Below are 15,412 nucleotides of genomic sequence, written 5' to 3'. Positions count from 1 at the left end.
GAGCTTTATTATGTCGTGCTACCTTATCCATCCTCCCCTTAGCAGTTTGACCTGTATTTGATAGCTTCTGCTGATGTCCCTTCACCCATTCTTCCCTGGTACCCCCTCTGGCAGGGACCCTCACACTATGGCAGAAGGCTGGTTGTACATATCGGCTGAATCCATCATTTTCCCGGTGTGCCTCAGCACGTCGACACACAGCAGAGCTGTTAGACCCTGCTTCCTGCGTACTGGGGGCTGCCTGACACAGTACAACTGGTGAATCTGAAGCCTGAAAAACAGCATGCCAACAAGCAGAGATCACATTCATTCCAATCAGCAATGGGCTCGTTTGGACTTCATCTGGTACAATCACAACCCCTCTAGCAGGTAACTTCACTGTAGCCACCTCAAAATCCATTGTGGTAGCCTGTATAGGGATATCCAACCCATTGGCAGCTTTCAGGTTTAGAAGAAACGGTGCCTGCCCAACTTCAATCGTATCTGTAAAATGCTGCTTGAAAATACTCTCTTTCATCAGTGTTACCTGGGATCCAGTGTCTAACAGTCCATTTAATGTTTTGCCTTCGATGGTGACGTGTACCACGGGACAATCACCAATAAGAGGGGATATGGCCTTTCGTGTTTCACTGTTCAACCCTGCTATCTGGCCCACAGCTGCAGGGTTCACAAGTTCAAAAGTAGGGCGCCCACTAGAGGATGGACAGTTCCGCGCCAAATGACCTGCTTGTTGGCACTGATTACAAATGGGCCTACCTTGTGAATCCCAGGCATAACGGCTGTTAGTGCGAGGCCTCCTATCTGGCTGAGAGTGTATTAGTGGCTGGGCAGCATCAACCTGTGGAACTGCTGGCCTCAGTTCCTTCAGCAGCTCCTGAGTCCATTCCTTCATCTGTGTTTTCAGGTCACCTAGAATCTCTTCCTTGAATGCTAGTCTCCAGTCTGCCTGTGAATGAGAGTTAGTTGCAGAGAACTCACCAATAGCTCCGCAAATTGCTTCCCTGTGTCCCACATAATTACATTCCCCTTCCAGCAGCAGGGCCTCTTGATGCACTTCCCCAAAAGTTTTATCTGGATTATGGCGCACAAATGTCCGTAGTGCTTGTCGCAGTCCCGTGTCGTGGAGGCCCAACAACAGCTGATCGCGCAGCTGTATATCGGGGGGGGCTGGGCTACGCCGTTGTAACCTGCAATGAAGTTCCCTCAATCTAAGCACAAAAGTCCTGAAAGGTTCGTTAGTTCTTTGTGTACAAATGTAAAATTGGGACATCAGAGTAGCTAACAGGACTTGGTCACCATATAATCCATCTAGAAAAAGAAAAATCTTTGTAACCCTATCTCTTTCTTCCACACTCAAAACACTGACTTCCCGTTTGGCATCCCCAGTCAATGCTCCCATCACAATACTGACCTTTTGAGACTCCCCATATTGAGCTGCTTCTAATAACCCCTGCATCTGTTCTTTCCACTCATCATATTTCAAATCACCTTTTTCCCCACTAAACTTGGCAATCCAAGGTGCACCAGCAAAATAGGCATCATCATGATGATAATAAAAATACAGTAAAACTACCCCACAAAATCAATAACTAAATAAAAATTATTTAAAAAAAATGCCTAGTACTTCCAAGTGTGTTACTCACAAGCCCAATCCTGCCGACTACTGCCAAAATTATGTAACAGGTGTCTGTCACACTTTCAGGTAATCTAACTAGACACCATCCAAATATCCGACTACGCCACCCAGTTTTATTAAGAGACTGGGAACTCCTGAAATTTACCAATTATAGCACACAGGTTTCTTTAAATTGGGCGGTGAGTAAACACACAATGAAAGACACAACTGCAATTTCAGGAAGTAACAGTAACTTCTATTACACTAGACAATAATAAGTACATGAAAAAGGTAAATGAACATAAACCAAATCTAACAGTATCATGAAGAAAATTTCTTATCTTAGAAAGGAAAGCCCACAGTCCACACTCTAAAAGTCCATTAAAACATGAATTGGATGATACAACCTGTAGTGGTGCAAAGTCCTGTTTGTTCTCAGTGTTACCCCAACACTTAATTGCTCAACTGTCCACAGATGCACTCTGTTCCCTGGACACTCGTTTCCAAGAGAATCGTGGAATCCCTGTTGGCGTCTCTTTGCTGTTCCTTTTTTTCCTCGCTGGGCTCCTTGTGTTGCTGTGACCTAAGGCACGCCTTATTTCTTGTCTGCCAGCTTTGCTCGGTCCTTTCATGCGGCTTCCCTCTCTCGCTGGACCCACAACCGGCGTCTCCTTGTAGAGCTGTCTCTTCCTCCCTGGGAGTATTGCCGTCCTTGTGCCTCATGTCGTGCCAGCCACGTACCCTTGTCAGCCTGCGAGCCTCTGTGCTCCGTCCGAGTGTCTTGGCAGTGCTCTCAGTGGACTGTCCTCCCCTTGCCTTCTCCTGGCCAGAGCTTAAATCTCCTTCAGTCCCTGCCATTATCAGTTCTGGACAATCAGATTAAACAATGGCACATCTACATTTCCTGGGTTTAACAATTAATGAAAGCACAAGTCAACAAAATGTATTGTTACCAACCATTAATGAGTAAAGATCTGCTGTTTAGAAACCAATATTGTCAAACATGTTAATTGCCAAGTCAAGTAAATGCAGAAATCCTCCAAGGAAGGAGACAGTTCTGTTATCACAACTCTGTATTGTTTGTAATCTGAACCAGCCAAAACCTTCAAAGTGGTGACTCCTTTGCAATACAGCAAATACCTACAATCTGCAGACAGCCTTTTTACTTCTCACCCCACTGCCAACAATGGGTGCCTATTACTTACACTTGCAATATTCACTGTAAATATTTACTGTACACATGTCTTTGTGTTTTCTGTGTCAGTTGCAGTAAGGATGTAAAAAAAAAACCTTGCATGATACTATTTTCCATGTAAACAAAAACTCACTTTTGTTTTTGCAATACCATCTTTTCGTGTCTGTGTCTCCCTGTCTAACACCTCTCAATTCTCATCCTGATTGGTCCAGAACTACAAGATGCCCAGTGCGTAGTCTGGTGCCATTTTTCCCACTACATGGAGTGTCACATTTTGGTGGCAGCATTGGGACTGATCAGGTGTTGACATTATTTTTGTTTTTAGAGCACAGTTGAAGACACTTTTGGCAATGTGGCTGCTAAGAAAATGCAGGGAGTCGGCACTCCAGAATGTTCCAAGGGAGTTAACTCAGGAGCAGCACAGGTGGTTGAAGACACTAACATCACTGGGTATGTCTGTTTGGCAGAGATGCTGTTATGGCAGTTCATCACCATCTAAGAGTTTAAGGATCAACGAATGAAGCATAGTTTGCAACACCAGTTTGCCCAATTGCAGTGACTTGTGAACATGGCCCAACAGTCCCAATCCTCAACTTCAGATGAGCCTGAGGACGGAAGTAGAGACTCACTAGTAAGAACAGTGGATTATCATCGCTTGAAGCCATTTCTGGGGCCAGAGACCATCAAACATTGTCTGTCCACTTTTGAAAGGATGGCCGCATTGTGTGACTTGCCACGATCAGACTGGGCAATCTGTCTACTTCCTTTACTCACAGGGGGAGCCAGAGTGGCATTATTGGCCAGTCTTCTCACTATACGAGGTGTCACAATGGCCCACTCTCAAAACATATGGGGAAAATTTTTTGCAACATTATGTCATGAAAAGTCTTCATTACTTGCTTGTCCTCTTATCATATGAGACAAATCTTATTTCGACCTCCTCAATTCAATAAGAAAAAGGTGATAATTTTAAATTTAAGTTAAAAGAAACCAAAAACAAAATATAATATTCTCTACAAAGAAAAATCCAAAGCCTTTTCAGAATATGGCAATAATTCAGTAATTTCTGTAATAAAAATAAATAAGGCGGGCTTCAGGGATTTTAAGTCTCAGCATACAGAAGAAGCTATTGAATATGGGGCTTTTTGTTCACTCAGCTTTTTGAAATAAGTATGGGAGGAGTGTTGATATCGATATAATGTGATGTGGAGCATTAATATATGTGAAGTAGTATTGATTGAATTATTTTTTGTTCTGTGTCTTATTTATTGTAATGTGATTTATAAAGTTATTAAAATGATTTCTAAAACAGAAGTGCACTTTATTTAGACAAGAAGGTATTATATATCAGATACTCGTTTCAAACCAGTTTTATCTGCATGAAGATCAGTTTTTATTTTATAGATCATAGTTTACACAACAGTTTGTATTACTATAAAACTAAATTGTGGAATGCATGCTAGGATATCTGGACTACAAAAGCCATCCACTCAAGAAATAGACAAATGGGAAGCCACTTAGAAGTGAATTACAATAACACATTCAAATTAAAAGACACACCAGAGCCATCTGTAATTTAAAAAAAGTGAAACTTGATTTTGGAAATGATGCTCATTGGACATGGGTAATGCTAAAGCCAAATTGCTTAAGTAATGATTCTGTCATATTAAGTTGTTTAAGATGATTAATAAAACTATGAGTAAATGGCTTCCTGATCCTGCAAGTAGGTCCTGCATGACCAACTAGTCACCCCCAATTACCTCATAACCACCTCTTTGAGAGTGAAAGTCCTTTGTTCACGCAGTGGAGGTATGTTATAGCTGGCCAACATGACTCTCCTGGCACACAAACAGCTAGGAATACATGACACTGACTCAGCTGAGTCATAACTATAACAGGGAGATTTGATAAAATCAGTATATAGTGTAAAGTATTTGCCAAACCTAGTGTAAACTTGAAAAAGGCAGCCCTAAGCTGTTCTTACAAGTGTTGGATTTACCTACCTAACCTGAGAAACCAGAGTAACAATCTGTCTAATTTATCTAACATCAAGAATCAAAATATAATGCTCAAACGTTTCTTTAGTTTCATAAAAAAGTGCAACTGAGTAACCTTGCTTTAGATACTAGACTTCATTTTTTTAATTGTGAGCTGGGTATTTTCTTTTAAACTGGGTGTATGATGCCAATGCATTTAGCATTTTATTTTAATTGTATTTTTGGTTAAATTTATTTGCTCTTTAACAATGTTGACCAGATGAATGTTTGACCTGTTACTGTATGCAATCAGGAGATCTCTGATCCTTGAGGATGCTCTAATTTGTAAAATTAGGATTAAGGCACTAGCCAAAGAGCAGTATAAGGACTAAGGCAAACATATATTTTGATAATTGTTCAGTTGGGCAGCTGCAACCAATCACTTGGTGAAAAAGGTGGGCTTTAGTGAATGTAGCGGATTCCTGGAGGAAGATGAGAGTTTGGAGTGGAAAGGAAGGAGACGCAAGCGTGAGCCAGAAAGAAGAAATGTACATGTGGGGAGCACAGAGGAGAGACGTGCAAGAGTAAGAAAGGAAAAAGAGAAAGAGTGACACTTGTGCAAAACAAAGAGTGTGAGAGCTCCTGCACACATTTAAAAGTGAGAGTTTAAGATGAAAAAAGAAAGAAAGATTTATATTGTCGAGAGGGGTGTGTCAGAAAGGACGTGAGGGGAAAAAGAAACAAGCAAACAAACAAACAACAGGTGTGAGAGCTCCTGCATTTGGTTAAAAGAGATAGTTGAGAAAAAAAAGAAACAAAGAGATGTGTTCGGCGAGTTGACAAAGATAAAGGTGTGTGTGCACATTTCAGTTGAAAAAAGAAAATAGGTAGGTACGTGTCAAGAGGTGTGCCAAAAAGGGTGCAAGTGGGATTGAATGAAAAAAAAAACGAACATACTTATTTGAAGAGGAAGTTTGGGGGGAGGGGTGGAGACGGTGGTAGTGTAACAGTCAATCCAAGTTGGAAGCAATTGGGTGAAATATAAGAGAAGCTGATACATCATTATATCATTACATTGAGTTACAGTATCTGCAAATTGCTAGAAAAAGCACTGTAGCACATACCCTTTTGTTAGTATTTGTGCATTAGCCTGAAGTGCATTTTACTTGCGATTGAGATTGAAGCATGCTTAGTTCTTCAGATCATATGGTAGAGGTGCTGTTGATGGACTAACTATAGAAGGGATTAAGCACAACCTGAACTGCATCACCTCAGAGTGTACATATATTCACCTTTACAAAGGTAACTTTTTATATTATGTATGCTCACCTGAACGAAGGGGCCAGGTGTTTAATTTCAGGGCCACATCGATCACAAGCGATGTCCAGGCCTGCAACGTGTGTTGATAAGTTTATATAGTTAGCCAAGGTTAATTGTCAAGACAGTTTTTGTTATATTTTTAAGCTATTTCTGACAAGACTATAAATTGTTAAGGCATTTAAGTGTCTTTTGCGTATATATGACGTTACATTTATTATCGTTAAACTTAATTTTTTATGTAAATGCATTTATATCTTCCATTGTTAATAATCCATAGCTCACTGAATTTTCTAATGGTATTTTGAACAACAGAGTTATCTGTGAATGTTAATAGAGCATTAACATGTTAAGGGAAACTAATTAAACAGGCAGGGATCATTTTAGTATATACGAGGAATTTATGAGCTGCACTTTATTTATTGAATACAATGAAATGACTTACACACTATTTTTCTATGTAGTCTCCTGCCTGCCACTGAAATCCACTTGTTCCCATGCTCAGGAAGCTACTTAATCCCAGAAGACTAGAAGTCTTTTGACTGCATGTTGACCCATCCTTGCACAGCGTTAATAACCCTCTCATTTGACTTGAATTTCATCTCTTCTAAAAAATCAGAAGTAGACCGAAGACGTGATAGTCCCTCTCTGAATGACTTTTACCAACCATACACTGTAGACTGAGAGAGACACTCATCCCCAAACTGATTTTTAAGTCTGGAATAAATCTGAGATGGAATGACTCCTTCATTTGTCAAATGTTTTACAATAATCCACTGCACAACACTACTTTGTACCTCCTGCTCCGACACATTGATTACAACTGACAGGATGGGAGGGAAAGAGCAGCTAGCACCACTAATGACAACTGAGTCATGTCTACTTTACACTCTTTATAGGAACAGAGCATGAAAATTCCTGTTTATAATTAAATGCCCCTCATACTAAGAGCTGCTAAAGGCCTGAAGAGAAACCCAGTACTTTTTTCTAAGCTAAACTTAAGCACAGCTGTATGGTGGTTAGGACAGAAAATAAAACATGGCACCCAAAGTGAAGTTTGAAACCATAACCCTAAGATTAAGTGTCTCCTGTTCTACTGACTGAGCAATATATGAATATAAGAAATTTAACAGACATTCAGAGATCATTCAGTCCATTAAGCTTGTTTGTTTCACTAATAGCTAAGCTGTCCCAATATGTCATAAAGATTCTGAAGCTTTCTGCTTCAACTATATGTTTCGGTAGTTTACTGTATTTCCGATTCCCAGATCTCTATGCGTAAAGTGCTTGCTGGCTTCCACTGGTGTCCTCAAGCCTGTGATTCACTGTTTAGTTATATGAATTCTGCTGGATCTACGTTTTTGATACCTTTGAGAATTTTGAACCCATGGATTAGGTCCAAACACCATATTTTCTGCTCGAAACTAAACATGATTAATCAGTTTTGCTTTTTCCATATTTCAGTTGAGTAGTACTTTTTTGTTTGCTCTTTAGGAGCGTGGCAATCAATATCTGCTACTGTAAAGACAGGTGAAGGAGGCAAAGTATTAAAAATTTAGTAGTTATACAGCCTGTCAAAGTACATACAAAGCATATGCTGTTTTTGTGAGCAAGTTAGAAATGCCCATGAAAAGCAAAGATTCTGTAAGGAAGTGGACTGCAAAATTAACACCAAGCCAACTGAAAAGCCAAAGGCAAACATGGAAGGTTAAAACCAGGAACATAACACAGCAATGTAATGTGAGAAAAAAATCAAGAAGCAAAATTCCTGGTGACCTAATATTCTTTCCCTAATTAACTAGCATGAACACAAGGTTATTCTGAAGAATTTTTAAGCATCTTTATCCAAAGGATGGACGCTAATTAATATTTCCTGTAATTACTCATAATTGTTTGACTTCTTCACAGGTGAAAACCTAAAAAAATATAATCTTCAGTTTCTGAATAGTGCACTTCCTCTCTATTATTCTTAATGCACCTCACTTCCTCCTTGACCTTTCTTTTACTGGTAAAGTACTGAAAAAAATCACTGATGTTAAAGTTTCAGAGATATCTTTTCTTTTTTCCTTTAAATTTCCATATTAACTGTTGCTTTCAAGCTCTGAAGTTATTTTCCTTGAAGTCTTTATATAGCTGTCTTTTTCTGTGCAATTTCTTTCTTATCTCATCCACCTTGGAGATTATTTAAATTTCCTACTGCTTGTAAATTTCAGAATAAATTTATCACATTTAAGGAGCAATTGAAGACCCATCTGTTCTGTGAATATCTGTCAAATTGACGAAGAAAAAAACAAATTTTGCAATATTTTTATGTTCTTGGTTAATTTGTTTAAGTTTAATTGCTTTAGTGATTGTAAATGTATGAGTACATCTTTTCACTTGTGGCAATCAACTTTGGTTACCTATTACACTTGCTGAACAAACAGGTCTTAGCCTAATGTTACTTGATTGTTAACCTCTTTTGTAGGTCGCTTTGGATAAAAGCATCTGCTAAGAAAATAATTGGAAATGGAAATCACATTTAATGTAAAGCATACCTTTAAAAATACTTTACTGCTCATCAACAATCTTCACACCTAGATATTTCTTTGTTTGTTTACCTTTGTTGCATCCTCATAAAATCTGCCTTTCTGAAATGAAATAAGTTTAGACTTTGTGAGTGTATTTAATTGTATTGGACAAAAAACTACAAATCTTTTAATATATCCATCCATCCATCCATCCATCCTCTTCCGCTTATCCGAGGTCGGGTCGTGGGGGTAGCAGCTTAAGCAGAGAAGCCCAGACTTCCCTCTCCTCAGCCACTTCTTCCAGCTCTTCCGGGAGAATCCCAAGGCGTTCCCAGGCCAGCCAGGAGACATAGTCCCTCCAGCGTGTTCTGGGTCTTCCCCGGGGGACTCCTCTCGGTTGGACGTGCCCGGATCACCTCACCAGGGAGGCGTCCAGGAGGCATCCTGATCAGATGCCCGAGCCACCTCATCGGACTTCTCTCAATGCGGAGGAGCAGCGGCTCTACTCTGAGCCCCTCCCAGATGACTGAGCTCCTCACCCTATCTTTAAAATGTGCTGATAAAGAGAAGCCGGCTATTCCATCCCCCACCAATTTAGAATGTGCACGAACTTCTCTCAGCTCATGCCTTGATTGAGTATCTGGGAGTGAAGTGGAGTTTTAGAGTGGAAATAATAGATCGTTGTTTGGAACACACGCATTTCATGTCTGTTCCGTTTCTACAGTAATCTGTGTCAACACATTGTTAAAACAGAAACTTTTTATATTCTAGTAGTAGATGACAAAATGTAGGCATAAACTATATAATGTATGAAGCCTGAAGTCCAAATAGCAAAGAAACATTTTCACAAGAATAACACAATTGCACTTTTATTCAAACATATAACTGCAGAAACAAAAAGCCGCCTTAACATGCGACATTGACACCAGTTTACTGTAACTGACTCTGTGGCTCAATAGACTCAGCCCCCGCTTGGGAATCAAGGCTGCGGGTTCGATCCTGCGCCCTCCGCTTTGAGAAGTAAACTGCTCTTGTCTTACTGTTTTAGAATAAAAGCATACATTTGATTTCAGTCTGTAAATAGCCGGTGCAGTTTATGATCCTTGTAAAGGTTAGCTTTTTTTTATTCACTTTTCACTCTCTCAGTCGCTAGCTCAGAATCAATCCATACAACCCCATCTGACACGGCTGTTTTCACTAAAGACGCCGCTTATAGCTCTGCAGTGTACCACGATGCATACTAACAAACCCCGGTTCTGACACACAAGCGCTGGCGAAGCTGCCTTCTTATCTCACCGTCACTTGCTTTTCGTTTTATTGAGTGTTCCTGCCAGTCCCGCATGTTGCTGTATGCTTTTTCTTTTGTACTACAGGACATGCAGAGGAAAGAATGGTAAAGACCAGTAACCGGTATATGCAATCATCAGACACTCCCCATCTGCCCGTGTCGTTCAAGCACAGGAACATATATTGGTGTAAAAGTATAACAAAAGTGCACTTTTATTCAAGTGCACTTTTCCATCGCTTTTCCTGTAAGAAACAGTGTACACACTTCTCTCTATCTGTGGTTTTTTATTTCACCCTGAAAGAAAGGGAACAATATATGTGAAAAAATAATCACTTCAATAATTTTTTGAAAACGAACAAAGGGAAAATGGGGGGTAATTTATGCAGGGAAATGGAAATTCTCTGATCCGGGGCCTTCCCCAGGGAAGAAAGTACCGTGTTTAGGGGCTCATTCAATTAATAGAAATCCCTTTCAAGAGGTGTGGCCCCGGCAACAAAAAATTTTGCGTGTTGGAAAAAATTAAAGGGAAAGGGGGGGTCCTTGGGTGTGTGGGGAAATGTTTTAGAATGTGATTTTATTTTATAGGGGAATGAAAATCTCACTTTTAGCATTTACCAATTCCAAAAGGGGTTAATTTTCAATGCCTACTGTAACTTGCTTTCCTTTTTTTGGTTATACAGGTAGTTTTGAATAAAAATCCCCTTGTTTTTTTCGAAATGAAGTGTCTGCGTTACTTTTTAAACCCCTGATTTTTGAGCACCAGTTTGAGCTTAATTTTAAAAAATATTGAAAATTTTAAAACAAAACAAACCCGAGGGGAGGTCTGGAAAATTCATATAAGCGCGAAGTTAAATCTCTTTACTATTTCTTTTCCTTTGGGGCCCTGGGTACAAAAGAAACCCAAATACAGGGCGCTTTGCTCTGCAATTTTCCACGATGCATACTAACCCCCACCGGTTCTGACCCAAGGGGGTGGTGAAAGCTGCCTTCTTAAAAATCTCCGTCCCTTTATTTTCTTTTTATTCAGTTTTATTGGGGGTTTTCCCGCCCGTCCCCGCTTTGCTGTATGCTGGATAGAAATTGTAACTGCTTCCCCCGGGAAAAAGGCCCATGGAAAAAATGCACTTGAATAAAAGGGGGCACTTTTTTTTTCCCTTTTCACCAATATATGTTCCTGTGCTTGAGCAAAGGGCGAAAAGGGGAAAGTCCAATGATTGCAATTTTGGGGCCCCCAAATTACTGGGGCTTTTTCCATTCTTTTCCCTCTGCATGTCCTGTAGTACAAAAAAAAAAACATACAAAGGGGGCTGGCAGGAACACTCAATAAAGCGAAAAACAAGTGGCGGTGAGATCCGAAGAAGGGCGAAAATCGGTAGGGTTTAAGGTAAATCGTATTTAAAAAACTACTTTTTTAAATAACAACCGGGCAAATAAGGGGTTTAAGGTTGAAACGGGGTGAAAGAGGAAAATGTGCAACCAAAGGGTCATAAACTCACCGGTTTAAAACAAAAAAAATTCTTTTTTCAAAAAAGTAAAAACAAACAGTTTTCAAACGGAGGTGGGGTTAAAACGTTTGATTTAACGGGCGGTTTGGAAGGGGGGTTTCGGAAAAATTGGGGGCAATGTGCTTTTGCTTTTTTTTCGTTTTTTTGAATAAAAAAGTAACTTTTGTTTTCTTTTCTAAAACTTTTCATACAAAATGGTTTTTTGCCTACATTTTTTTCATCTTTTAAAAAGTTTCTGTTTTTAAAATGTGTTGGCACGGAAAGCAGACGGGCGAAAAGCGTGTGTTAAACAGCGATCTTTTTTCCCCCCTTCCCCTTCCCCCGGGCCCCAAAAACCCGGGAAGGTTAGGGGCCGCGTTTAAAGGGGGGGGTGGAAAATCAGCCATTTAAAGACAAAAGGGTGGCCCGGGGGGTTGGGGTTTGGAAAAAAAGGGGGGCTTGAGTTTTTGAGGGCCCGGGGTTAAAAAGGCCCCCGGGGTACGGTGGGTCTTGGATTTGGGGGTAACTTGGTTTTTCGGGTGTTTTGCTGAAAATTTTTTAAAAATTTTTTACGATAAACGGGAGTTCTTTTTTCGGTGGTAAATTCGCTTTGTCTGCCAAGTGCCCGTGATCATAGCTGAGCTGATGGTTCTTCCCTCTCTCCCCTTTTGGGGAAATTTTGGTTCGTCTCCCATTCTCCATCCCGAGTCGCCGTGCCTCCCCTCAAATAGTCAACATCCCATTTCAAGCATATACTTTTTTGGGGGTGGGCCCCTGTGTTGTTATTTCTTGATGTGAGTTAGTAGGAGGGGGAAACCTCATGAAACCATCAAAAGTTGGGAAAAAATTTCCGGAAAAGCTTTGAAACTTGAAACATTTGACACTCACATCTTTAAAAAACCCCTCCCGGCCTTTTTATTTAAAATTTTTTAAAATCTTTTCCCCTTCAATGACGTCCCTTTTTTAACTCTTTTTTTTCTTTTTTTTTATAACCACAGATGACAAGAAAAAAGGGGGTTAAAATCAGCAACTTACAATTATTATGTCTAAAAAAATATAAATATAAATATATATATATATATATATATATATATATATATATATATATATATATATATAACTCTCAACAGAATCCCTATAATAGAAAGAGTTAAAAAAACCCCCATTTTGGGTTTCCCCGCTCTTTCAATTAGAACCTTTGCACTGTATCATTATAATCGCCCTTTATTAGTATTAAAATTTAAACCCTCATCTTTTTTTTGAGATCTTTTAGCAAATGTTTTCCTTGGTTTCTTAATTAAAATGGAGTAGCGGAAAATAAGGGTTTTTTACCCCTGTACTTTGCCGATATAGGTAAGCACATTTGAGAAAAAAAAGGGGTGAAATTTAAAATATTGTTATTATTGATCAAGAAAAATATTTCATTTATTAGTACTTTACAATTTTTTGGGGCAAAAAAATTTTTCACGAAAGGGCCCAATGGCACAATTAACTAAGATGGTTGTTTTTAAATTTTCGGGCGGGTGCTCCCCAAGTTGATCCCATTTAAAAGACTCATCAAAATTAAAAAAAAAAAGGATCAGAATTGAAATTTTTTTTAACCTTTTTAATTAATTTTGAATCGGGAAAGGATACATAAGAATCTTTTGGGAATCAAAAAATCCCATCAAAATCGATGTCTAATTGGGGATGGCAGCTCCGTTTTTACATTAATCCATTTCTATTCATTGCCTTTTTTACGCCATAAACCCCCCATTGAATAAGGCTGGTTCTAAACCCGGGGGGGGTTTTGGAAAAAAAGGGCGAAGATGTGAAAAAAAAAACATCTGTTGGAACCAAAACAAATTAACAAAAACTACATTGATAATAGAACAATAAATACATAGAGTTAGATAAATTGATAAAGTTAAGTAGGTATAACAAATAGCATCTACATTTAAAAAAATTTGGGGGATTAAAACTTTTTGAAAACTCTTGAAATATTTAAAAGGTTAAAAACACTGGAATAAGGTGATAAAAACCCACTGTGGTAGATCGGGTTGAATTTGTTTCTGCACCAAACATTCAAAGGTGTCAATCAGAGACATCAGGGGGCTGAGAACCGGGCCAGATGGGGCCCCGCACACAGACACACGGGACACCAATGTGGCATACATATAAAGGGTGGCATTAAAGATTGAGTGCTGGGCAAAAAAAGCAGGGGGAAAAAACCATCTGGACCTTCTGTTAAAAAAATTTTGCTTTTAAAACAGCATCCCTCCCCGTGAACACATCTTCAAGGTCGGACAGGTGATCAGTAAAAGTTTTTAGTCAAAAAGTGCAATAAAAAAACATTTCAAAACACATAGTTGTCCAGTCTGTATCATTCCTAAGCTCTTAGAAAAGGGGCAACCCCAGTTACTAACACTTAACACTAAAAGCAAGAAAAATTCCCATTATAAATTTAATATTTAAAATTTAAAACCCCGCTAAACCCCCATCAACAACTACAAAAACAGTTGAAATGTTACTCAAATTTTTTTTTTTGTTATAGACATAAAACGTCCCTTTCCCTTTTGATATATCCACTAGTGTTCTGCTTGCTCCCTGGGTCCAGCTAATTTGCTGTTTAAAAAAAAAAAAAAATTAAAACCGACTTTTTTGGGTTAAAAGAGGGGGGGCGTGGGACCCCCCCGACTTTAGTATGAAGCTTAAGCCCCCGCTGCACCACTACTATTTTCGGAGGATGGTATATAATGTATTTTTTTAATGTATACATGTATGTATGTAGGAAGGCAAAACAATTATATATAGATGTATACTATATGACATACCTTCAGTGTTGCATAAAAACGTTGCATGAGGAAGAAGGGATATTTAGGAGAGTAATATAGAGTGTGGGCCCCCATTGTTTAAACCCTTTTTTTGCGCATTATGCATTCAACAATGTTTGGGTTTATAATTTATAATTTTATTTTTTCCACGTTTTATGGCCCCATCTTTTAAACATGTATTGATCATCTAAAAACTTTCATTTCAAGGGGAATTTTTTGATTTTTCTCTGTTGATCCCTTGTTTGCCCTTTCGCGGTCTGTTAAACAAATAATGGTGGAAGTTTTCGAGTACGGATTGCGCATGGGGGGCTTTGACGGGTCTCAACCCTCAGACATGCTTTAGTGAGATGAGGAACTCGGCCTCAGACATCGATAGTGGATGAGGGCGGACTCAAGCCTCAGACATGCAACTAGTGGATGAGGGGCCGGGCTACAAGCCTCGACTGCGAAAATGGATTCGGCCATGACAGGCTTTGAACGGGGCACGAAGCCTCAGACATCGTACTACTGAGATGATGGCTACTGAAGCCTCAGACATGCATGAAAATCGATTGGATCATGATAGGGCTTCGAGCAGACATGGTCACTGGTTACTGAATCTTTGTAAAGCCTCAGCACACTGAAAGGCATTGACCTCTTAATTTTGAGAGTCTATCTGACACTTAACTCTCTAGTTATATTTTGTAATTCGTATTGACATTACACATTTCAGTTGATATGGTTAAGCTACAATTCAGGTAGTTGCTGAGAATTAATTATTGTTCTTGTGGATTGCTGTGATTTCCTTTGTCTGATACATAGTGTCAAAGATATATTGTCATATATTAACTTTATATATATATGAAAAGATTAGGTAAATCGTTCAACCTTTTATGGAACACTTAATTTTGTTCAAAACCGCGTCCATATAGTATACATCTATACATATAATTTTTTCGTCTTCATTAGGAGAATACAACAATGATACTCTCGTATCAATTAAACCATTTTAACGTGCATATGTCAAACAACATATTTCATCCGCCGCAGTAAGAACAGTAGTAGTAGTTCAGTTGTGCAGAGCTCGTTAATTATCCGGATTAGGTGGCTCAGTGGTGTTGTCGCTCAGGTTCGGTCGCTGATCCTCCTCTTGTGAAAGTTTTTTCTATTCCTCCATTTAACAAGCTTGGACGGATAGCGAGCGAATCGAGCTATCGAGGGAAGGTTGGGCCACC

This window comes from Polypterus senegalus, chromosome 4, assembly GCF_016835505.1.
Source record: "Polypterus senegalus isolate Bchr_013 chromosome 4, ASM1683550v1, whole genome shotgun sequence".
In the NCBI taxonomy this organism is placed as follows: domain Eukaryota; kingdom Metazoa; phylum Chordata; class Cladistia; order Polypteriformes; family Polypteridae; genus Polypterus; species Polypterus senegalus.
This window is presented reverse-complemented; position numbering follows the sequence as displayed.